The sequence below is a fragment of the Corvus moneduloides genome, chromosome 7, assembly GCF_009650955.1.
Source record: "Corvus moneduloides isolate bCorMon1 chromosome 7, bCorMon1.pri, whole genome shotgun sequence".
NCBI lineage: Eukaryota > Metazoa > Chordata > Aves > Passeriformes > Corvidae > Corvus > Corvus moneduloides.
The window spans coordinates 15,013,138-15,039,248 of NC_045482.1; the positions used below are offsets into that span (position 1 = coordinate 15,013,138).

Sequence of the window (26,111 nt, forward strand, 5' to 3'; positions counted from 1 at the left end):
GGGATGAGAAAACTCGGCAGCCACGTGACGGCGGCGGGGCCGGCGGCAGAGCGGGGCCTCCGCCGGGGCCGGGCCGCCGTCGCGGGGCAGGGATGCGGGGCAGGGATGCGGGGCAGGGATGCGGGGGTCGGGCCCGCTGGCGCCGGGGCAGCGCGGCCCCTCGGGCCTGGCCAGGCTCGGAAGGGCCGCCCGTGGCCTGGGCCCGTAAAGGATGTTTCCAAACTAAAAAAGATGCAGAGCAGCAAAGGGAGACTTTGCAGGGTTTTATCCTGGGGGAACGGGAGTGGGCAGGGGAGAGAAGGCATCACGAAAAGAACAGGATGGCTGAGCATACAGCCTTCTGCCTCGCTTCCAGCGGTTTGAAGATCAGCCTCTGTTCCGGCACAGGCAGGGGGCTGCGGGGACACCAGAAGCACCAAACCCGGCCTCTTAAAATCCTAGGTGCATTTGAAGCCTTTATCATCTCCTTCAGGATGTACTTAAGCCACCAAAATCAACAGAAAACCCAGCAAAAGACGAGCGAGTCCCCGTATCTGGGGAGGAGATGCCACACAAAAGGCTGCTTTCACTGTCGGGACCGAGTGCCATTTCTCAACCACTGTCTCCTGCTTGAGGTGCCAGCCAAGGTCCCTGCAGCAAGAGCCCCGTGCCAGGGGCCGTGCCCAGCTTGGCTGCATCTGACCTGACAGCAGCCCTGGCCGAGTCCGTCACTGAGGGCATAATGGGCCAGCTGGTGCCCACCCTGGGGAGCAGGGCACTGCCCTCCTGCGTGGGGTCAGACTGCCACATCCCAGGCACTGCTGCGTGAACCCTGCATGCCCAGCGAGCTCAGCCGCAGCTGTGCACCTGGGAGAAATGAGCTTTTGAAAACAATCTTTCACAAAATTTTAATGACAAGATGCTGAATTAGTAAGCACAAGCAGCAAAATTGTCCTGTGTCCTCTGTAGTTGTAAAACTGGTGTTGACAGGCAGGCACTTGACGTACTTCATGTTTAAAGGCAAATTTGCCTTTGGAAGAACCAGGTTAATGGTAACTCCATAAATATTCATTCATTATCTATCTTTAGAGTTAAAACGTTTCAAGGAATTTCTGTGACAGTTTCCCCTATAAAATAAAAAAATTGATAAGACAAAAACATTTATTTTTCCTAAACCCCTCCAGCCCACCCACTACTTTATGTATATACAGCCTTACTAAGATAAGTTTCCCCTCACCACAACTCATTTTCCAAAACACACTCTAATTTTCTGAATGCTTTGTACTGAAATAAAACCAGAAGAACAGCAGCACAAAGAACAGAGTGTATTTGTATTTAATTTGTCCCTGAAAGTACACATCATTTCTGTACATGTGTGGAGATGGTATTTTTAAATTTCTTTTAAAAAGAGCAAACTACATTTGAATCTTTCTTATTGATCCTCAAAATAATCAAATTATTTTCTCATCAGGGCATGTTTCACACGCTACAGATTTTGCATAAGCTAATACGGAGCCTGTCCTGAGCCATGGGTGTCCCAAGGGGTGAGTTCAGGGATCAGCACAGGTCCTGTGCCCTCCACAACGGCGTGCTGGGGCTTGGACTTCAGCTGAGGTTCCTCACGGGTGTATTTATAGTAGTGGAAACTTAAATCTGATTTTTCTGGCTTTGTTGGCAAGTGCCTAGCACAGCATTACTTCGACATAATGGCCAATATTTCCATTTTATCTGTATGTCTATTAAAAAATGGCCCTTTGAGGTTGAGCTGCCTGGATGAGAGCTGTAAGAGAAGCAGGGAGGGCCTAGAGAAGTTTAACCCCGCCATTGTTTGCTGCCTCAGAGGGAGCACAATTTCTTCTTGAAAGTTACAGTTTCACTGGCACAGCTAAGGGTGAACAGTTGCAAGCTAAAAGCAGCTTCTGTCTGGCCGTGCCAATACATCCTTAAGGAGTTCTTAATCCACAAATTACTGACATTATTGTCTATAATTGCTTGTCTGTTGTGACAACACTTACTCAGAGAATGTCAGAAATGTAAACAGCAGCCAATAGCTTTTTGCAGTCCTGCCAGTACAGCAGTGGGCTCTCTCTTGCACCTTCATACTGTACCAGCAAGTTCCCTTTTGACTCTGTATAAGTAAGGACTGCACACTCAAATTCTGTATTAAGCAGAACATTTTTCAAGGAAAATATCTAGCTTGTCATTTCTTTTAATACTTTTAACCAAAAAGTCAGTTTGTTCTGTAATAAAAGTTTCTCTTGCTTCAGAATGTAATTTATTAATTGTACTTCAAAGCAATAATTGACTGGGGAAAAAATCATGTCATCTTGTCACTTAAATTAGACCAACGTTTTTTTCCCCAAATTATTTTGAAACCGTTCAAATAAAACATTGTGTAGGCATTAATTAGATAAGGGATAAATTGTGCTTTACATTATTTTATAAATTCCTGAAGGAAGATTTATAGCCACAGCACCATTAGCACTACCACTAAGTACTACCAAGTAAAAAACCACACAGATGCACACACATTTTAAGAAGAATAATAATTCTCACATTTGTCATCTGGGTGCTAGCCCTGAGCGTATGAATATGTATGTAAATACACAGAGAAATACATTTTAGCCCAACAAATGCCACTAAGTCACTGTCTTTTTTTCTTAAAAGAACAAAAACCTTTGAAGAGGACTTAATTCAATTTTTGCCTGCAGAGAATTCTTTCAGATGCAGCATTGTGTGAAAAAATACAATCCTACATTACTCAGAGATATAAATGAGGTTCTTCCACCGGTTCCCATGGGGACTTGTTCCCATGTCTGAGTGCACCGCAAGGAGCATTTTCCTGCTCAGTTGGGCTTCCCCATGCTTTTGAGCAAACCATCTCCATTAGTTCTGTATATCAGGAGAGCCTCCAGTGTTCAGCAAAGATTACACAATTTATCTATATCCCTCCATAAAGTATGGGGAGATAGGGATAAGCCTCTGGAAACCAAAGAAATGTGTATAGGCTGCATAGCTGGCCTCTTGGTAGCATGGGCAAAGCCTATGCTTTGTCGTCTGCTGCCTTCCCAGGAGCTACAGGCATCCAGTGCTGGAGGAGGATTGGAGGAATTGGGATCAAAACATGCTGGTGAGATCTGAATGGGTCAGATTTGGAATCTGTTTCCTCTGTTTTCCAGCTCAGCAGAGGGCTAAGCCCACCCTCCCAGAATGACCATCTACAGGATGACCAGCCATCAAAACCCCATTGGCAGATCTTGCTATGGAGGAGACACTGTGACAAATGGGTAACACATACAGAAGCTACTAGAAAAAGTAATTAGGAATAGATTTATAGGCCAAAATAGAAAGAAAAAATCTAAAAAAAATTTTAAAACCCCCAACAAACGAAACAAACAAACAACCAAATAAAAACCAACCAAAAAAAACCACACCAAAAACCCAACACGACCCTCCCCCCCCCGAAAAAAAAACCCAAACCACCAAAAAAGCCCCAAAACTAGCAAAACTCTCCGCATGCCTTGTGTCTTCCTTTGACAGGAGTAATGGGAGTTATTTCATAGGTGTGCATTCAGAGAAGTAGTGCAATTTGACAAAAACCTTCTGTTGGTCTTTCACACGGCAGTAGAACTGGTTCTTGACAAGGGGAGAAACTCCATGCTGCTGCCTAATGTGGTTTGATCCTGGGACTTGCAGCTCCAAGTCAGCAATGTTTCATGACCACAATTGGATTTCCATATTATTGGCGGACAGAAGAGAGGAGGATCTAACAAATAGTTCACCTTTGCAAGCATTGTAACAAAAAAATATTCCTACATAGTAACAGAACTATGATAAATACTGTGCAGTTATTTGCTTTGGCAGGGTCTGTGTTTGAGAGCTGGAGAATGCATGAAGAAACACACAACCCACTGTCATGCACATCTTTAAAGTTTCCACAGCTCCGTTTTAGTAAACGCGCTCTGTTAAATTAAGCAATTTCTTTCTAAGCCAAGATTATTTTTGAAAAAAAGTCTACTGAGGCCTCTGTTATGCTGTAAATGAGAAGGACAACCTGACCAGACATGGGTAGTATCTATTCCATGTCAAGAGAAAGGGCCCACCTGTGCCTTTTGCAATATTCTGTTCAGATGGCCCTCTACACGGGTGGGCACTATTGTCTCCTGGCTTTTCCATTACACATCCTGCATCTGCAAAGGAAAGCAAAAGGCTGGAAGACAGTCTTTGCAGAGCTCCTCCAGGGTGTTGGTAGCTGGGAAGGTGCTGCTACCTTTCTTCAAGTTGCCTTGGCAACTTCCCAGCTTCTCCATGTGTATCTCATCTCTCACCTGGTCCTTCCAGGTAGGAGACCGACCAGCACCTCTGTCTTCTACAGTAGTTTTCTCTCTACCAGTGGAAATGCCTCTTTTTTTTTACTCTTTTTTTGTTTGCTTTATAGGCCATTGTCTATTATTTTAAGCCTTTTGAAATCCTTGTCTCTCTCACAGTGCTGACAGCAATCATGCCCGTAATATCTGCCATTTCACACCTTCGGGGATTTTCTTAACATACTTAAAAATGGAAACCCCTCTTGTTTTGTATCATCCTGTCTTGCCAGAACCAAATTGAGTAACCAGAGTACTCTGTTGCTAAGGCAGAACAGACTGTCTCCTTGTATCCTATGAAATATATATAACATAAGATGATAAATAATCAAATTTGTGCCATGAAACAATAATACTATGCATTCCATATTTTTCCTAAATTTTTATTTTTAAAATTACATATTTAAAGGGAAATACTGCAAGTGAAAGATAATTACATCTAGAGTATCATTTGGCTATCTTTCTCTGTGAAGAAAAGAAACCATATACTTGACATGGAACCATTACTGTTGCCAGACAGATGTTCTGTCTCAAATATGTAGAGTACAAAGGATGGAAAGTAACCTGGCAGTTTTACTCTAATCAATTAAAGTGTTAGGACAGTGTCTACAGCTTCTACAGCTTTGCCAGTCGTTTTGTTTAAACATGAGTGATGTGCATGATGTTTCTATAAGGTAAGAAACAAATGCCTTAAAGTTAATGCAAACTATATCTCTTCAGGCTCTTTTCAAACCAAATGTTGTCTGGTTTATTAAGCCACTTGTACTTCTGGGACCTCTTGCAGGAGTAGGAAGGAGGAAAAAAGCCACTTCCGCCAGGGCGTTTTCAAGAGTTACAGCATAGCAAGAGGAAGTTTCTAAAGGAAGAGCCGGATATCTGTACTGAAGTGGATTACGGCTGCACCACCAACTCGGATGGAGCGAACTGAGGCCAAGTACACATAAATGTGTGAAAACAAGCAGCATGGGGAAGAGGGAAAAGCAGCTTTAAAACTTTCAAGATGTAAATGCACTTCATGTCACTGAATTATGTCAGTGGGTAGCTGACATATCTTTACAAAGAGAGCAGGCAAAGGAAATAAATCCATAGATTCAGGAAATTAAGGCTGTCATTCATTTTACAGCCAATTCTGTGCATTTTCTCATTCAATGCTGTCCTTCTTTAGATTTAGCAACTGTGTTCTTCCCTTTCTGAGCATTGCCCATACAAGACTATGGCACTGGGGCTGTGTCCATTTATACATCTGTCTCCTATACTGTAGGATTCTCTACTTTTACAGCTGAAGTACATTAAGACGGCAATTTCATTTACAAATACCGTTACTGCTCATATGTTTTAAATCTTATGTGTTCCAAAAGGCTGATAAAGGAACAACACATGAAAAATAAAGGGGAGAGATATTTATCTGCACGTAAAAATCTTTCTTTATCGTATCTTTCACATCCGAAAGCACTCAGCTGATATTTTGTCCTGTTTCTGCTGTCATTGGGATCCCTGATAGGATAATTAAGCTTTCTAACACGCATTGAGGTAGGGGGTAGGGATTACACTGTCCACATTCACAGCAAAGTGCAGGAATACAAAACAAGGGAACTCAGCATATCCAGATCTGACCAACTTACTGTACATTTCCTTCCAAATCCATTTAGAAAACTCACTGAATTAATTTGGTTTTTTGCAATGAATCAGTGAAATAAAATTTCATCAGCTCCAGAATAAATACAGTCATATTTTCTGTGGATTTAGACTGGATATTTTTGCTTCCATTAAGACTTTCATCATTGGAGCATTTGTAATCTGTCTCTTCTATATATTGCCTATTGTCACATAATGAGCAACTTCATGGTGCAACCTTTGCATCTCAGTTCTCCAACTACCTATTTCATGAAGTATAATGAATACTTAGCATCATTGAGCCTTCTTCCCTCTCTAGATCTGGGCTGAAATTGGCCAGTGAGATCAGAAATTATGACGGGAGGAGGAGAAGAAAATAATCCATTTAATATCTGTTTTCATAGCAACTAAGATTAACAAACAAAGGCAGAAAGTTGACACAAAGGCTGTCCATAAGCAAGCCCAGAGGACATGTCCCTTGCTTGTCATCTGAACCTGAACAGCTCAGGGTGCGTGACTAGTTACTTTTAAAAATGTGCTGTCAGATATTTACCCAATGTGCTAATTCATTCCTGGGCTTGACTAAAATTAATGCATTTCCTTTTGCTGGGCAGTACAAGGAGTTCCAGAGTGATAATAGTATTGACTTTAAGGCGTTGACCAAGTTATCCTACAGCTGCGACAAGCGGTAGAACAAAAAGCATCAGGAGAAAATTCTAAACAGAAACCGGTAAGAGTTCCCAAGCAAAACCACAGCTAAGGTGGGCTAGACAGTCTTGAGAAATTCCCATTATTTGCTATAAATCTCACTCACTCAGTGCTGAGACATCAGTTCAAACGATTGAGCTCAGGAGGGCATTGGTATCCATTTGATCCATGGCAGCAGTAGCATGGGAGGGAGGGAGGGGATCTAGGTGTTACAGCTCCTTTGAGATAACCTTTGGTCAACAATAGACTGTCAATTAAAAACTATTGTAGAAGGCAACAGAAGAAATTTGTTTCTGCATTTAAAAGGCTAGTTTATAATCCCATTAAAATAAAGCTGGAATTAAAGGAAGAAAATAGTGGTTTCCTCTTGCAGTATGCATAACACAACTACTCTGAACTTGGGGGTAGTCAGAGAATTGTGTGAAGGCCAGATTTCCTGTGTGAAGCTGTCTAAAGACAAACAAGCATGTTTGAGTTCCCTAGATCTTCCACACCAATCAATAAATTCTAAAGAAAGATTTATTTACACAATTCAATAACTCCTTGATGAGTCACTGTGCTATTTCAACTCTTTTCCATAGACATTTAATGGTCAGATGGTATCACGTTAAAGAGGATTTTCCAGTCTAACAACTCCGTTTCACTGTATGTATTTTTAAATGTTTTTAAATGCATAGTCCAGTGTTTGAAGTACAGGATATTTCTCTAGCTGACTGGTCAGAAGCTGGTCTGATCCAGTAACAACCAACAGCCATTCCTCACCTGCAATTCTTTGGTGACTTTTATGAATTCATTGGATGTGCTCAACAGAAGTAGCTGCCACTGGGCAGGAGGCCAAGTAGCAAAAGCGTCACCTTTTGCACTAATCAGGTACCTCATCGCTGTCTGCAGTTATGACTGGCCAACCCGTTGTACACAGAAGTCCCATTAACTTTAAACTTAGCTCCTTAAAGGGCATAGCAGGGGCTAGTAGTGGCAAACATGACGCCAAAATTAAATAGCAGCAGAATTTGTCCTGCCTAGAGAAATTATTCTGTTACAAGGAAGTTCAAGCCTTCTGGTGTTACATTATCAGAGGGCTTTATCTGTTCAGCTTCCTTTAGATGCAAAATTAACACTACCTTTGAGAGCATTATTTAATTTAAATTCACATAGTTCCAATCCCTGAATTCTGCCATCGGTTGTCCACATCCATTTGATAGATTAAAATATTAACTGGAACTCCAAGTGCAGTGTCCAAAAATATAAATTCATCTCCTTAAAATTAGCTGTCAGCCAGAGGAAAACTTTCCTTCCTTGCTGTGCACTGGAAAGGGTCAATGACTGCATGTTCCCTAGGAAGCTGGTTAAACCCACAGAGCTCTTGCTGCAGTTTCCCACTTCCCTGGAGTTAGGCAGCACTCCCACACTTTGGTATCTGTGCCTCTCTCCAAGTACACAGTCATTTACTGTGGGAATGGTTCAGTTATCACAGGTAGAAAATTCAGGCTGGTAGATATGGAAGGGCGAGAAAAAAAACCCTGTCCCGCTAATGATAAGGACTCCACCTTTTGTGTAAACAAGTTAGGAGTTAGTTTGAATAGGGGAGATGCTACAGAACACATTAGCTAAAGGATAAGAACATGATATAGTTTTCCCAAGGCTCCTATCTGTGCTGCTGTAGCAGGACACACTGGACTGTGATGGTGTATTTGGTGTCTGCCTCTCTTTTCAACAAAATTCTAATTTCATTATAGGAAGGGATGGATCAGTGCATCTTGAGTTGGGGCTTTCTGACAGGAGCAAGAATTTGGTTTTAAAACACTGCTCATTTATCAGTTAGGCTTCACTAGCACTGGAAAACATGAATTACATTAAAAACTCATTATTAATGTTCAAGATTATTTTGACCCCTCCATAAATGGAGGCAGCTGTTTTGTACTTCAAAACATGCCATTTGTGGTCCTCCCTTCCTCTGTGCCATACTCTGTAGGGACGAGAGGGGGTGTTAATCTCTAATCATTAACCTCTAACATGTATTGAGTGTCACTGCTGTTGCGCTGACGCCTATTGATCCTGTCATGCCACATGCAGACCTTTCGGAGCTTGTGACTCATGCAAAGCTGGAAGAGGGCTGTGTATCTTCTTGTCTTCCTACAGAAAATGTGCTCTGAACGCCTCAAAACACCCTGGGACACAGCAAAGTGTCCAGCAAGTGTGCAACAAGTATATGTCTGGGTGTCCCCTGAAGGGAGCATAGGAGACATTACAGTTGATCTTCCTCCCAGAAGCGGGAGGAGGTGACTCTGAAGCTTGCCATGGGACTCTGCAGCTTCAAGGAAAGGTTGAAGTTTGCAAGGGATAGGAACTGCTCCCAAAGTGGTCAGATGAAGGTAAGAAAGGCTGATGGGGGATGAGAGAGAGCCCTTTCCTCTACCTTCCATCCTCTGAAGGCAGTTCCTCAACACCTTCCAGGTTGTTTGACAATGCCATGGTGCTAAGTAACATTGCGATAACTTTTTCTTTGTGGCAACAGTTTTTTGAGAAACATTTGAATGGTATCACCAAAATACAGCTAAAGTGATTGAAGCTGCAGGAAAATGCCAGAGTGGCCTGACATTTGAAGACATATCTTTTTAGGAAATAATATGCAAAGATCTGGACATTTTTCCCCTTGGTTGTTACAATATGCAACTAACAACAACTAACAAGCATGTTAGCAGTGCACTGCCACAGCTGAACCCACACGTTAAAGCTGAGATCTCCAAACTATCTTGGGATCTCAAGGATACAGAATTTCACAACGTGGATTTGATCACAGTGGAAAGGCTTACCGTGTAGGAAAACCCATCATTTTAATTACCATTACTGAATATATTGAAATCTACACTTTACACAAAACAATGGCATCTCTAATGATAATGCTCCAGCACCTCAGTTTCACTGCTAGCTTTATCACCCATTCCTTCTCATGCATTTTTTTTTAGTGGCTGTGTGCCCTTGTGCACACAGGAGAAGATCACATTCACACAGAAAGACTTATCTGTGAAATGCTGAGGTCATTAATTGCATGAAGCCAGCAGAGCACCACAGGAAACGTCTCCTTGCTGTAAGATGGTCTTGCTTTTGTGCAGACAAATAGAAAAAAGACTGTCCCAGCATTTTCTGATATGGAGTTCTTTGTTTTAAAGATTACATGTGAAGGAATAAGTATCCTGGCACTGGTAAGCACACCATAGCCTAGGAGCTTTTTATTTGCTAGTTATTGTTTGTTTTATAAATGCTAAAGCGAAATGACGCAAGTGCCCTTTTTGTTGTCATAGTGTTTGTTTTAGCTTTCATTGGATACAATCCAATGGTACCTTTACGTAGGCTCCTGTATAATTAAGATAGTGTGCACATTCTCTGAAAGGAAATCATTAAGAGCCTCTCATGGAGAATGCACTGATTTCCATCTCTGTGCTCACACTCCACCAATTAACTTCTTGATAGTCCAGGCATACTTCAAACATTAATCCCGTGTTAAGCGTCCAAAGCAGCTTTCAGCTGAAAACGTTCAAGCTACTTTGCAGGCTATAATTCTCTTGCTACAAGCATGAATTTCTTATTATTCTAGTTATAAGATGTTCCCTTCTTTGGGGAAAAAAAACCCAAAACCCAACATTTTTTTTCCTCAGAAACACTTTAGAATTTTGGGGGTTTTGAGTTTTTTGTTTATTTGTTTTTTAAGTAAAACAAACCCAAAAAGCAGCTCTATAAATCCACAGAGTAATTGATAGGTGCCTTGGTTATGAATGTTAAATCAAGAAATCAAAAGAAACAGGTATGATTTTTAGGGAAGAAACCTGGGGGTTTAACAACTGAACAAAGGATAAAGTACAATTTCACTGTATATTTGCTCAACTGCAGTTGCAAACACAAGGCATAAACTTTCCCATTGCCTATAAATAACAACCTTCCATTGCTACAAACTCTCTGTGGCCTCTGTGTGTGTTCTCAGTAGGTGAGCTGTTCCCTGGTATCAGGCTGTCACTGCTGAGAACCTGCCAGGCTGTGGGCAGTGTAGAACGTGCTCACCTCTGAGCTCTCCTTGGGTGCTTCTGCTTTCAAACAGCCCTGTCCCCGCTACGCCTCACCATGGAAGATATTCCTCCTCTAGATCTAAGGGGAAGGTCAAGAAAACACTATCAAACTACACCGTGGTTGTGATACTAGAGAGGGAAAAGCTCTGTTACTGCTGTGCTTGCCTGCCTTTATTGTGAGCTCAAGCTGAGAATTGATTTTTCTCATCTTTAAAACCTACCCAAAAATTTAGTAGATTTCAGGGGAGATTTGACATCTAAAACTGGTTTCTTAAATAAAAACAAATAAAAACAAAACACACAGTTACTACAGGCATATTTGTAGATGATCAGTGTGCAACAGTAAAAAATGGTTATTGAAAGGCATTTGGTAAATTCTGAAATCTGCAACTGAAGACGAAACAGTAAGTGCGTTAAACCAGGAACTGCTTGACTCAACACGCTTCAGCTGAAATTGTATCAAAGTAGTTACCAAACCTGATTAAACAAGGCTTCATTCCCACATGCAACTCCACCTTGCTGCCGTGGCAGTCATAGACTGATAATACCCTTTTGCTGGGTTCCACACAGCGCATTAGCAGTTAATAAAAGCAGAGCAAAGGAGTTCACTTTTTTTTCCCCATCGCACTGCTGGTGTTTAGGGAATCAATGCCCGCTGGCAAAGGGCGATGGTTCGAAAAACGCACTTTGCATCAGCTCCTCTTTCCTGTCTGGTTCCGAAGGCAGCAGAGTCAGTCTAGCACTGAGGATCTGTGCCAGCTGCAGTGACAGAGTTCAATCCACCCTTCTCATCCACTTCTGCCAGATGAAAGCTGATTTGCTTCAAAAAAAGTCCCAGGGTGCTCAGCACTAAAGATTGATAAAGCACTCCCACTTCAGAAGTCTGTCAGAAGAGGAAATTGCTCTAAATAAAGATTACTATTTTTTGCAACATCCAAACTGCAGCCACTTACAAGTCTTTTGTGCATTAAAGTGTATCCTAATATACCAGTTCTTGAAAACCAATGCTGTGATAGCACTTACATTGTGAATACATCTATCAGCTGAGCTTACTGCTTGCTGGAAAATCAGACACTGAGCTTTCAACAGTGGGGCCATCCAGCTAAGCTCCTCTTCATCTCTAAATAGAGTGTATACGGTCTCAAAGACTGTCATTAAAACAATTGAAATAAAGTAGTGAAAAACTCCATCCGAACAAACTTCATCTCTGCCATCAAGGACATCCAAAAAATTTAATTGCAATTGTATTTCAAACTCTCCCCCACTTTTGGAAAACAGAAAACATTTCTTCCACCCCCATCCTTTGCAAAATTTCCAGGCTTCTTCTATTTAAATGAAGAAAGAAGAATGTGCAACATTTTTTCAGACCAGTCACATTATTCCAGCCTCAGGAATTTGTCTTCATATAAAGTCACCACAGCTGCAGTGCAGTACCCAAGTATTTTTTACCCTTTGCTAACACATAGGAAATGGGTAGAGAAGGGAGGTGAAAGTTAGCAATTCTCTCTTCTAAACATCACAAAAATAAGATACTGTCAAATAATCCTTGCAAAAGTATATCAAACACTGCTAGATTCTTCTACTCTTCCTTGACTGCAGCAGTTTGCTGTATAAATGGGATTTTAAGTAATTTAGCCTTTCCAAACAGTTTGCCCTGGAGAGAGCATTCTGTACTATTCCAAGCACTGCAGGGACTGTCCCCAGCAGTTTCCAAGGGATATTATGGATGCTGACACTTCAGAAGGGCTTTGGGGAGGAGTTCTTGTCCTTGGGAGTAGGCAAACTGCACTCTTGGAACAAGCAGGGACAAAAAGACACCTCAGAGCTCTGGACACCTTCCTCACAGGGCTTGCTTCTTCTGAATTTTAAGCTATTTGATAAGCACTAACAAACCTGTCAGTTATACAGATTCACAATCTATTTTCCCACAATGAATTAATCCAAAAGGAAGGAAGAAGGAAGAAATAAAGCAAAGTCCCTTTAAGATTGGTGCAACATTCGCCCACTCAGACAATGGATATGGGCAGAAATCTGGAAAATCTCCCCAGGCTGGTCAGAAGACCAGATTTGCTGACACCTGGGACCAGAGCTGCTGCCAGTGCCCCCATTTAGATTTGCACATAGTGTCTTGGGCAGGAGTGTGGGCACTGGCAGCAGCTCTGGTCCCAGGTGTCAGCAAATCTGGTCTTCTGACCACAAACACTGAAGGCTTTGAAAGGAGAAAGCAACTGGTTTTAAATACCTGAAAAGTTGTGCCAGAAGAAAAGAGGATGATGCTCAAAATTCACCAATTTTTTTCCTTTTATCACAAGCCAAAACATTGCCATCAACCTGTATTATTTGAGAAATACAGTTCTCTTTGTTCTCTTTGATTAGCTATTTCCATTAATAAAAAAATTTCATTGGCAAATCTTCAGCAATGAATTGCTTAAACTGTGAAGTCGGATGCACACTCTTTAGCAAATGTGTTTAACTTAGCTTCTTATTATCTCATGTTAGTAAAAAAAAGTGAAAATACAGAAAAAAACTTATTCATCCAAAAGTATTGCTCATGTAAGCATTATGGGGTAGTTCTACTCACACAGTTTACAGTATTAAGTAGAAATTAACTAATTATCATTTTCCTGGTAAGTTTGGAGAATTAATTTACATAATCCACTGATGCAGCCATTTTCTTCCCAGGTGGAAGATGCTTTGTGACTCATGGACTGGCAGCACAGCTGCTTTTTGTCTTGTTGTGTGACCTGCCTTGGACATAAAGTAGTTGTTGGAGCAACAGGCACAGCTGCGCGGTGTCTGAATGCTCCCACCGTGAACTCCAGAGATGTCTGACAGTTATGCAGTAGAAAAAACACAGAACACAAAAATCTTTGGCACAGGGCAAGTCCATCAGCCCACAGGCTAGAGAGCAGGTTGGACACCACTCCTGACAGTGTGTGAAAGCATCTGCAAATGGATATTCCTGAATCTCCAACTTCTTCTGCAACAGCTCTTTGGAAATTTTTAAAGTAAACTCTTTTTAGTTTGGCATTTTAGGCCAAAGGCAAGCAGTTGATATTGTGGGGTCTTTGTGAAGATTAGCTGGTGGTCACATCCAAGAGTCATTAAATTGCAGTTCTGCCATGAGCAAACCTCTACACCTCTACCTGCACCTATGAAAAATAGCTGCCCTGCCAAGTGGGAGTTGCACTTACTTTCTTTCACATTTTAGGCTACACAGTCCAAACATTTTCTTTTGGTTTGGTGATAGGACACCAGAGACCTCCATACAGGAAGAACATTGGAATATTCTTCATTTTATGCATGGCCTTCTTTTCCTAGCAGGACTTTTTATGGGGAAAAAAACCCCAACAAACAAGCCTGAAGTGGATTAATTTTGTAAGTTCAGATTTCTGAGTGTTTACAGCTAGTTCCTGTGTTTGTACTGGTGATGGTTCCATTATGGGCTCAATATAGGGCATGCACCATCCAGTGATCAGGAGATCACAGCATCCTGACAGGCAGGCAGACAAACACCTCATGTTTTATAACTGAGGAGGTGAAATGTCCCAAGAGCATAAAACTGGGTTTCTGAGCTAAATCTCCCTTGATGGCTACTCTTATACCTTCAACCTCTGAAAGTCCCTCCAACGCAGACAAATCCAAAAATACCTCATGCTGTGCGTAGCACCTGCTGGGCACAAGGACAGCATCTCTGTGGCTGCCCAAACCAAGATAAAAACATCATCAAAATGTGCAGCTAGGAGAAAGGGAGCAGAGGACATTTTCCACTACTGTTCTGGAAACAGGGTCTTAAGACTGCCAGTGCTATTAGTGCTCCATCAATCACTGATATCACTGTGGGCTCATTTTACTAAAAAGTATCTTCGAGAACAAACGAACCCTCCTTCCTTTTGCTTGTTTACCCAGATGAAATATTACACAATAAAATATTAAGTGTACTGGGGTAGTAAGAACAGAACCATATACTCAGGAAAAGATGATACGGTATTAAAAGGAAAACTCCAGCCTTTTCTTGCATCCTGAAGGAAAGAATGATAGAATTGGGTTTTAATTATTAACTTGGATTAGCTATCACAATACCTGAGAAACTGCCATATGGAACATATTCCAGTATAGTTTATATTTTTAATGGCCTTGAGCCTTCCAAGAAACAAAATCTGTGTTACATAAACTGATATCAAAGGGGCCTTGCTTTTCCTTCCCCTAGAGCTACAAAGACATCAGCTATGCAAGAGCCATTAATGTGCAGTTAATGTGTCCAGTAAAATTTTTAGTGAAACATACTGTGGTTACTTGAAATAAGTGTTTGGAAGGAATAAGATTATAGTAGTGGGAGACTTGAAAAAGAAATTCTAGCTATGTTACCCTTCCACTTTTATTTGTTCTTGACAAAGTTCCTGCTGTGATTATGGCTGTGCCTTAGACCAGAGTGTGAAGGATGCAAGGCATGAAGAACTGTGCTATTCAGTCCTTTAATTATTCAACTCAGCCATCCCTAAAAAAAAACACTAGTAATATCCATGAAAAGATGACATAGACACCTCCTTTATATTTTGCACAGATAGAAGAAGTAAGAACTAGAACCAATGGAAGTGACATGAACAACAGTGGCATTACCTTACAGTCTCTATGAGGCAGTATCAAATTTCCATCACTATTGTTCAGATTATTTTGTTCTGGAGACACAATTTTTGGTGCTTGTAAACGTATTTTTCCTTCCGCTAAGTTGTTAAAAATAATAGTACATATTTATATGAAGGCACCAGGATTAAAATAGCTCAAGCTGATTTCCTGTTTCTCCAAAAAGAAGTGTGTACGGGCAAACCAAGACAGGGTTTCCAGAAGTGCTTGTGAAAAGTTAAAGGTCAGTGTCCTCTGATTTTGAGAGAGAGACAGGTTTGAGAAGAGAGAAAGGAGAGCACAAGTGAAATGATTCTTCAGGTTGTGGCCTGGCTGCAGGAGATCTGCTTTCAAACCTTCTTCCATATTACTTCAGTAAAACAAGCAAGGACCTACCACAGGCACGGAGAGGCCAGGTATGCAGTCACACATGCAGTGTTGGTTAGTGGAAGTGCACAGCGGATGAAGCGGATCCAAACTCCAGCTGCTGAGCTCTGGGCTAGTGAATGTGCAGAGCCATAGGGAACAGCGTGGCTCTGTGCCTTTCAGTCACTTACAGCACTAACAAATGCAAGAGCTCACTGTTTCTTCAACCTCTTTTTGCTTACAAAAGGACAACATTCCTCACGATTTTTCTCTGCAAAGCAAGTAAAGGCATTTCAGAAAAAAACCCAGCTGAAATGGACGTTGCAGAATATGCAAATATCATGATAGGATTGACTCTAAGAAAGGCTCGTTGTGTACCAAATGCATCCTGTGTGAGGCCAATGTTAGCCTTTGAATGACGGCATACAGTGAATTCATTGACAGGCTCAGCAGCCCACACTTCTTTCTGAATAATCACAATCTGAGAAAAAGCTCAGATGGTACATAGCAGTAATCCTCAAAGGTTCACACACTTGCACATGTGCACAGGAACACACAATGGCAAAAAAATCTCCAACAGAATAGCCTGGCTTTTCTTTTTTCCAGAGAGCTCTTACCTCTTCATAACCCAGACACTTCTCAGGGCTCTCCACCCTCTCCTCTTAAGAAAGCGTCTGAATCAGTTCAACCTAGAGTGGAAGCGGGGGGGAATAAGGGAGAAAATCCCATGTAATTTTGGCATTTGAATAAATATGAACATAGTTTCTGCTGTTTCGTTTCTATCAGATTTGGCTTCTCTGTTGGTTGGGTGGTTTTAACAGCTGTTTATTTGCACACAGTTGTGCAAGTTTTTTTACAGCCTGTTAAGTTAGACTTGAGACGACAGCATGCGGTTCCCTTCAGACATAACTAACTTAAAATAACAAAGCCCAAAAATTCCTTCTTAAGAAGCTCAAGGCCTTTTGTTTAAAGTTTGAAAAGAATTAGGATCCTGTAATTCCAGGCGTTGTTATGAAACAGCTGAAAAGTTTCCTTCATATTACCTGGCTGGATGCACTCTGTAGCTGTATCCCATTGCAGAACCGCCAAAAAAGTCATCTTGCTCTGTGTGTGCTGGTTGCAGAGAAAATTCTGGCTACAAATGTATTACAGCTGCGTGTAGCACACCTTAGAGGGAGGGGTGAGTGTACGAAAACTAGTAACTGAAACATGATGGCTTTAAGAAAAAGACAAACCAACCACCAAACAATTGAATAACAGGATATCTTTCCTACTTTCATGGCCCCCTGCTCTCACAGTTTAAGGAAGTGTCAAAACTGCAAGAAAATGCAATTTTACTTATCTTAAGCACAGCAAAGAGAGAAATGCCACAGAGGTGACAGCAATAAAACAAACATTTTCTCAGAAGACCAAAATGTAGCCCCTGAAGGGCTTTGCTGTAGCTAAAGGTTGAGAACAGGATGCACAGGAGTCAGCAATGAACTGTTATAGCCAAGTGCCAACCAGAAAAAGAAAACAACTGAGACGAGAGATACATGCAGGAGTGACAAGAGTTTTTGCTATAACAAAGGCAACTTCATCCTGTGTAGGTGATAGAACAATAGTCTTCGAGATGCTTTGATTTAGTAAATAGTTCTTTGATAGGCAAGCTGCGTTTTGGGTGCTCAAGTGTGGCCAGGCACTAAGAGGGACACGGATGCATTAAGTACTGCTCCTTTTCCTGGGAGAATAAATCAGCTTGAAGATAGCAAGTGGCAGAGTAAGAACAAGCACTTCTGAGAAGTCTGACAAGCAAAAGATCAAAAGGCCTCTGCTTCAACTTACTGTTTCCCTTTAATGGCTGTAGGCTGAATGTATGATTCCCAATCATGCTATTTTTACCCCCATGTATGGGCATTACATCTCTTCTCTTCAATCCAGGCCTTTGGAGTTTTTCCCAGCACTGTGAAGGAACAGAGTATATTACACTTTTTGCATTTAGCTACTGTAGGTTCAAGTCAAATATGTCTAATTCTTAATAATGGATACCTTGAACCTGCAAGCAAGCTGCTTAAAAATTACTTTGGTTACATGGAAAACCAGTAAATACTAATACTAATACTAATACTAATACTAATAAAAGGGCAAATTGGGGTCCATACCATATTTGTGTTCTAACAGATTGTTGGAGGAACACAAAACATGAGAATTTGATCCTGTAGCTTGCACAGAATATTAAAAACATTTGCTTTTTGAAGAGTGAACTTGTAGTTTGATAACGCAAGGAAGGGAATTTCAGCTGAGTTGTCCAGTAGCTTCTAATTGAAAGAAGAGATACAGCTTATAGGAAACTCCAATTACAATGAAGTACTGATAAAAAGGAGCTATTATATTATTTTCAGGCACAAATTCATCTCTCAGGAATGCCAAGTTGCAATGTTTATCTCTATAAAATGCCAAGAATGCTCTTCCATTTTATAGCAAGTAACTACATTATCTTGCAAATCACATCTCCTAGGGCTTACTGTATTACAGCCTTAGCCCATCCCACAGTTTGTTTGAGCATTATGATGACAGCCCCAGTTATATTGTGCTGAGGCTTGTAGGACGGCTGCTCCATTTGATGGTACGGGTGGTGTTCAGCTGCAGGAATGGAATTTGCAAACTTAGGCTGAGTCCTCACATCCTCTGTGCAGTGAAAGGCTTCAATGCCTGGGGTTGCCATGTACAACATCCACATGGAAGAACACCTGAAAAAGCTTTTCTGGATTTTAGCATCATCCCAATGCCCAATTATACACCAAATCTGCTTTGAAATGAAATGTCTGTGTCATTCTTCAGGGAAGAACAAGCTTACCCCTGATACCACAACAGCAACACAGGGCTCAAGACAGGGACTCTTGAGTCTGCTTTCCCAGCATCCACACAAAATGTAGCAGCAGCTTCTGTCTGAGCAACCAGAAACAAAACTTTTATGTGCCCTCATGGGAAAGCTCTCTTATGATGAGACCACAGTGCCAGGCTCTCCTGGCCCCATGCCTATCTTACTGGAGCACCATGTCTTCATGGTCTTCACAGAGAAGGATGAAGGGCTCTCTTTAGCAGAAGAGCTGCAGAATTTAATGGTTTCTTGTCTAGCAAAAATGTGAACTGCAGTTCCTTTTGCCTACAAATGGTCCTGAGTTCATTTCTCACATCCCAGCGAGGGCCTCCAGGTTGTTCAATAACAATGCTCCCTTCTGCAACCTACTGTAATTTTCAATGACAGTGGGGATGCAAGTTCTGTGCTTTTTGCTGACCTCCTTTTAATCACTGAATTTTACTCATGCTCACATGACATTTCACAAATCAGCCCCACAGGCAGGCTCTGCCTGAGGGATCCCAGGTGGCAGAAACGCTTATCTACAAAAGGCAGTGGCTCTGACCAGGCTGAGTGCAACTCCCAGAGCCTACACAACTTGTCTGGCAAAAACATGGATACCCATGGATGTCTGGGTGTGTAAGCACTGCAGCTCTTGGAGGCTGATCTTAGATGCAGGCAAGTAAGTTTGGCCTTAATTTGCACTTTAGCTCTCTAGACCCCCTTTTTTAAAATCTGGCCTGACATTCTCTAACATAAACTCTTTTGAACTAATTCTCCATATTATCCAGGATGAAGTTTGCTGAAAGGCAAATAATCTTCTAATGAAGATGTTGTCCTAAGGGTAATTGCTACAGAGGACTGTACATATTCAGTTAGGAAGCCTAGACCCTCTAAAAGGCATTAAGACACAGACAGGTGAAGGTTGGCATGTTTTCCACTAGGCCAAACAAAAGACATTGCTAAAGAAGATTGTAAACTTCGCGAACTAAATGCTTCCAATGGAAATGTCTGTTGCTGTCAGCACTGAAAATGCAGGTAGCAGCAGAGCCCAGAGACATGCCACTAGCCAGCAGGCATGGTGAGCCTTTCCTGCTCTCCAGGCACACAGCCCCAGTGGCCATAGCTCCCTCTGGTGCAGTGACATGGCTGGAGGGCTTGTGCCACTGCACTGAGTGTGGGAGCAGGGCAGCCTGGTGACAGCCACCAGCCCAGGGCATCAGGCATCTCCGCCAGGATGAGGCAGGGCTGAGTACAAGGAGAGGGGAAAAGGTTGCTTGCTCAGCACACACAAGCAGACCTCTCATTCCTTAGCCCCAAGACTGCTGGGTGAGCAGAAGGTCCACATTAAGCTGAGAATTGAGCACCTGGAGAAACTGTGTTCCCCTGTTCAGCGCCTGAGGTGTGGTAGAGACACAGAGCACAAGTACCTTAAGCAGCAAGCTGGTAGACTGCAAGTAGGAAGATGAGAAGATTGAGATGGAAACAAGCAGCTGGAAATACAAGAAGGCATGAATGACTGACAAAAGTGATGACTGCAATTTAATAAACAAATACCTCCATTACAAAGTGGAAAATACCATAAGAAGCACACCACATCAGAAAAGGTTATCACGCATCCATCATCCATTCAATTAAACATTCATAGCTCAAAGCTAATCATAATTCTTGGCTTGTTAGTCTTATGAGTTAAAGATTCCGGATTTCCTGGCCCATTTTATGTCAGAGAAAGGGCAAAAGACATCAGAATCACTGGCATCAGGAAGCAAACTCACAAAGTGTAACCACAGGACTCAGGCAACACAAACAGAATTTTTCACAGTACCTGGCAGCCAGCTTGGAATGGATTTATTATGAGTCTATTAAACCTTTCTAACAGCAATCTTCACTTAAATAGGTATCTTCCCTTTTTTTTTCATTGTGAAAATCTAATTCCCTTTCCTGAAGGTGTAAAGTCATTGGCAGAACAAAAGTATTCTCTTTAAATGTTCAACATGTTTGAACGTCAGCTGTTGTCTACTGATATTCTCCATCCATTAGTGGAGCTGAGCTCATTCCACTCCTGTCAGGGGTAACTTAGTTACCAGAACAGCGACTTCCCAAACCCTTCAGGAAAACAGGAGGCTGTCAGCACAACACTGCATTCTCAAAGAAAGCTGTCTGTTTCTTGGCAACTGGAAAAACAGTCTCTCTCAATTAGTGCAGTCTAGTCCACATCTGCTGTTAAAGCATTGGAAGAAATATTTGAGCCCTTTCAAATTGTTGATAATGAAATTACACAGACAAGAGATTAGATTGTTCTTTTGGAAACTGGTTTAATTAATAGCCTGGACATTTTATTTTTACCCTTTCTAAAGTTCGTGATTCGAGTTTCATTTCCTTTCCCTTCTATAGCCACTCTTGCTGTGAAGTTATGAAAAGAAAGGAGAAGAAAAACATGGGGATTTTTTAATTCAAGGCAGAATATTAGAACTTCTGTTGAACCATACCTGCTCGCTTATGATTCATAAAAGTCACATGCAACAGGAGGGTTTGGAAGGTCATTGACAGTCTTGTGTCCAAGGCTCATTCTGACCAGGGCATTGTGTTTCATCTTCAGTGGCTATATTTGTACACATATATATTTATTCTTTTTCACATGTTCTTTGTACTTCCTCCCCCTCACACTTGTGAAACACTACCACTTGTTGTCAGACCCTGCCTTACTGTTCACAGGCAGCTCTCTCCATTTTAAGGTTGAAATCCTAAAGGTGATGGGAGCTTTTCCTTCTAGGCACAATTCAGAAGTTGGTGAATATCCCTCATGAGCTTGTACATACATTTCTCTGACTAAAGGGAACTGTCAGACCTTTCTAGCAATGAGAGGGATGCACTCTCCGCAGTCCGCTTAATGACTTTTATATTCTGAAACTCTTTTGCCTGCTATAATTTTCATACGCTAATTCAATTTTTAAACTTACAGCACAAAGCAGTCACTGCTAAAGACAAAGTAAATATAATTCACAATAAGGTCATTACTTACCTAGAAAACAATATTAATTAAATATCATTTAAAAAAATCATACCTTGGGCACAGAAGCTCCAAATTTCTACTAGGAAACAAACCTTCACCAAGAGTCTCGTGAAGGGGCTCCTCACAGAGCAATACAAACATTATTACTGATCCCATCTGTCCATGAACCTCTGGATATTTTTAGTATGTCATCAAGCAAAAAAAGAATTCCTATCTTAAAAATAACTATTGCTTCCTACACTGCCTCTTTTGAGTGAAAGCTAGGGAAAACTTTGATTACAAAGGTGTAATCAAAATGTCTCAGCTTTTTCTGAGACTGTTTAATGAAGCCACTTTCATTTCCTATTGATCAACCTTTCATACCTTTATTTTGTTGAATGACAAACAATAGCCATGGGGAAATTAAACACTGAAATCTGCAGACATTCTGGAACAATATTTGTTTAACAGCTGCCGAACTCTGGAAGTAACAGCAAAGAGTATTATGTAAGAAAATCCTGTAACCCAAACAGATAATATTCTGGTTAACATCACATTGAGGCTCTACTTGCTTGTAACACCAGTTGTTGCAAGAAAACAATGTTCTGCTGAGGATCCACAGTGCAGAACTATTTGTTCAATCCAGAAATGTAACAACCTAGAAATGTTCAATCAATCAAATTCAGATAAATATATAATTGCTATTTCTTTAAAAGGAAACAAATATATAATACAACAGATTACTTGGTCTTGCTTCATCTTTGAAAAAAATATTACTGGAATGATAGATTGTACACTAGATTGTTCCAGCTTTCAGAGCTAAAATTGAATCCATAAAAATAAATCTGGAACCATCAAAAGCTATAAATGCAGACCTGGACAAGAGTAGACAGAAATAAATGAACTAATTGGACCTATATTTTTTTAGCAGAATGTACCAGCTTTCATACCATGATTGTTTTATGATAGCAAATGGAAAACAAACTGCTATTGTTTAATCTTGGTAAATAAAAGATATTTTTATGAGCACTGACCCAGAAGAAGGTTGACAGTTTTCCAAATAGGTATGTTTTTCCAGTGCTACCATTTTTAAACTAAAATCTGGAGCTGGCCAGTAGACTAACATAGTTTTAAGTGATATCATAAATTGTATGTTTGTTTGGCTGTTACCAGAGATACTTTGAAAGTAACAGTGAAGAATTACCATTTCAAGAGAGGCCATACAACCTTTATCAAATTAGTAATGCTACTTATTCATTCCAGATAGATGAGATTTCAAATAATTGTCCAAACTACAAATAATTCATTATTTGTGCAACACTTCAAATCTGATTATCAAGTTTCACAAATTGCTTCAGAAGGCTTTTAGACAGTCTTGTAAGAAATCAATTAGGTAGCAGAACACTTGGAACAATATAACGTTCATCTGCAACACTTAAAAGTTCCTATAAAAAAAGTTGGGGTAGGTCCCTTATCTGGTTTTATGGAGCTTCACTGAAGTACAACCAACTGTAAAGTTTGAATTCAAGAGATTTGACCATAAATATGCATCCAATGACGACAAATGCTGGAGAACTCCTTGTCTTCTGCTTAAAAAGAGCACAAAATAGTACCAGTTAGGAAAACAGAGTTTATTCCATTAAACCAAGAGTCACTTCTCCATCAGCTTTGTCAGAGTTATTGCATATGACAATATCAGCAACTTAGCTCACTTCTTAGTTGATTTTATTGGGATTAAACATGTCAGTTTTATGCTGTTCTGGGATGGATGTTGTAAAAGGAAAATCTAATACCTTTCCCTGACACATTTTTCTTTCCAGCAGAAACTTAGCTGAGGAGAACGTTTTATTTAAAAATTCTATGACTGTCAGTATTTGTCTCACTCCAGCTCCTTGAAACTTTTTGGCCATAGCAAAAAAGACAATATTTCCCTTTCTTGCTGTCCTGAGGGGACTTCTTCCATCAGGACAGGGTCTACATCCCCCACATCACATCTGCATGTGGTCACAGATACATGATGTGCTAGCCATACCCGGGGCCAGAGAAACACAAGGTCCTGAGCCAGGCTTTGCCAGCATCAGATCACTGGCACAAGTGAACAATGCAGGGACTCGTTCAGCTCAGGGGAGAGCCAGATGGGACAGGCAGGGAGAAAGGAGGCCATTCAGCAGTGTCTCCTGCCTTTATAGCTGAGCACTCTTTCAGAAACACCAGTGCTCTGCTCTAGAGAAGATTTTTTGTGCTTTTTTTCCATTTAGCAACAGGTAAGTTGCCTTTAACTACAGAGCTCAGTGCACAGGATAAGGACAGGAAATATAGAGCTGACCATTCACAGAGGGTAAAGCCAGAGATCAAGGTAAGATACATGCAGTGCCAGCTGACAACACTGAGGCTGAGCAAGTAAGTAAAAAACCCCTCTAAACAGAGGGATAAAGAATGTCTGTTTTACTGACTTTAAAGGGCCCTTGGGTTGTCTCTGCTTGTAGCACAGGAAATAAGGTCAGGAGTGGGACTGCTAGTTTCCCATTTGCTTGTAAGCTTCAAGAATATGACAACAAGTCTGATGCTCAAAACACCAAAGCAGCAAGAAACATGAGCCAACACTAGAGGGAAGACAGACAAAAGGACTAATCAAAAGCATCCCCCCCACGCCTTGGTTTTTTAAAAATCTGTTAATACAGGTGCTTTTTTAATACATTCTCTTCCTCTGACCAATCAGGTATTTCTATCCTTACAGTTCTGTTAATGTCCCAGTAAGAAAATTTCGCCAGACAATGTTTAACTGTGCTTTTTAACTTTTAGCTTCTGCCATGCTCCCCTTTCAAAGGCTGTTCTTCCCATAGTACCAGCAGGGTCACCTGGAAGGATCTCTGTCCATCCAGAAGCTCAGCAACACAGGACGCAATTTTCTGCAGCCTCTTATGGAGTGTCCAAACAAATCTCACAGGAAGTCAAATGCCCAGGCTCTATCTATGGCTCTGCCACTTTTGAAATGGATAGCACAGATTTGATGGTATTTCCAGACCTTTGCTTCCCTGAGAGCCACAAAGCTCTGCTCACTCACCATAGCTGAGGACCAGCTACCACAAATGGGTCCCTGCACGTGGGATCCAGTACCGTGCCCAACAGGCAGCAGCTCCCTTTGGAGGAGCTCCTGCTCTCCCCTTACCTCGGGGTTTTCCTCCTTTGTGATTTGCTGTTTAGACACAGCTGCAAAGGGCATTAGTGGGAGAGATCCAGACAAACTTCGCTTTGTTTTTGTGACACTGGAGTTTCCAGTTAAGTTTATTTCAGGTAATAACATGGCCTCTGGTGAAGGCAACATCCCAGTCACTGCCATGACAGTGCTACAGATGCAGTGAAAACCTAACACGCACACTCAGTGTGTTATGAAAGGTAGTTTGAATTTCTGATGCATTCTGGCACAACCCCTGTGTGCTAGCTAATGCTTTTACACTGACACCTCCAGACAGGGGATAATTTTACACTGCCTTTGTTATTTATGGGGCTGGCCCACCATGATCCATGGGACAAGTGATGCAAACTGGCTTGCAATTGCATTTCATGTGGGTGCTGGTTTCTGATGCACGTTATCCTACTGTCCACACTTGGAAGCAGAGCAGAAAAACTCCCTGCCCACACAGAAGTCTGGCTAGCTTACTTCAGAGCATATCTTGGGTGTAAACCAACATTTATGCATTGCAAATAATTAATTAATTCAAGGGACTTGAGTCCTTGCATTAGAGAGGGAACATACCAAAGTAGTTTAACAAATTTAACCCATTTTCTTTAGATTCTTCTGCTTTATGTTTTGGCTTAGACAGCAGTTTCACAGGTAGTCCAATAGGAACAATTCAGTCCAAGACCTGATTACAATAAAGGTTTTAACCCTGGCTAATTTTTTGACGAATGCAGATTTCCTTTCTGAACAGTGAAAAATCTTGCTAAGCTCAGAGCATGACAAAAGCAGCAATAGCTCTGTACAAAGAAAGCTATAGGTACAGTTTGTATGGCTGTTTGTAACGTTCTCCAACTTGGGCAAACTGACTTAGTGTATTTTGCATGCTCTTATCCTATACCGCAATTAAATTTCTCACAGCAGCCTAACATGCTCCCAGTTCCACTGAAATATTTTTAATGAACCACATTCAGCTCCAGCTGACACTAGAGATCCCATCTACTTACACAGGATGAATTGCCCCCCCCTTTTTTGTAGCTTACCACGCTGCACCTGGAAGAGTCCATACAAGGTTGCCTATGTTGCCTGTGCAAACTGAACCCCTCCCCAGCCCATGCTGTGCTGCATTCCCATCCCTGCTAAGTATTTCTAGAGCATGTCAATCTAACTTCAGGTCCTGAAGTGTTTGCTTGTCACATGTTCCTCTGTTTCTTCTATTTCTTAAGAGATAAAAATGAAGCACTTAAAAGTTCTTAAATAAATATAAACTCCCATGTTATTACAGGCCATTCTCCATTACAGGCAAAGCCTAGTGTTCCCTAGAATCCTAGAATGGTTTGGGTTGGAAGGGACCTTAAAGGTCATCTAGTCCAGCTCTCCTGCAATG

The 26,111-nt window shown here is 41.3% G+C and overlaps 1 long non-coding RNA gene across 1 annotated transcript; it reads right to left on the reverse strand.

Annotated features, from left to right (window-relative positions):
• Positions 1 to 15,174: 15,174 nt before the first annotated feature.
• On the reverse strand, positions 15,175 to 17,652 carry LOC116446845. Its single transcript, XR_004241404.1, has 3 exons — positions 17,540 to 17,652; positions 16,333 to 16,404; positions 15,175 to 15,986 (listed from the first exon to the last, which is right to left on the reverse strand). It is a non-coding gene; the product is annotated as an uncharacterized LOC116446845 (long non-coding RNA).
• Between the last annotated feature and the right edge of the window lie 8,459 nt (positions 17,653 to 26,111).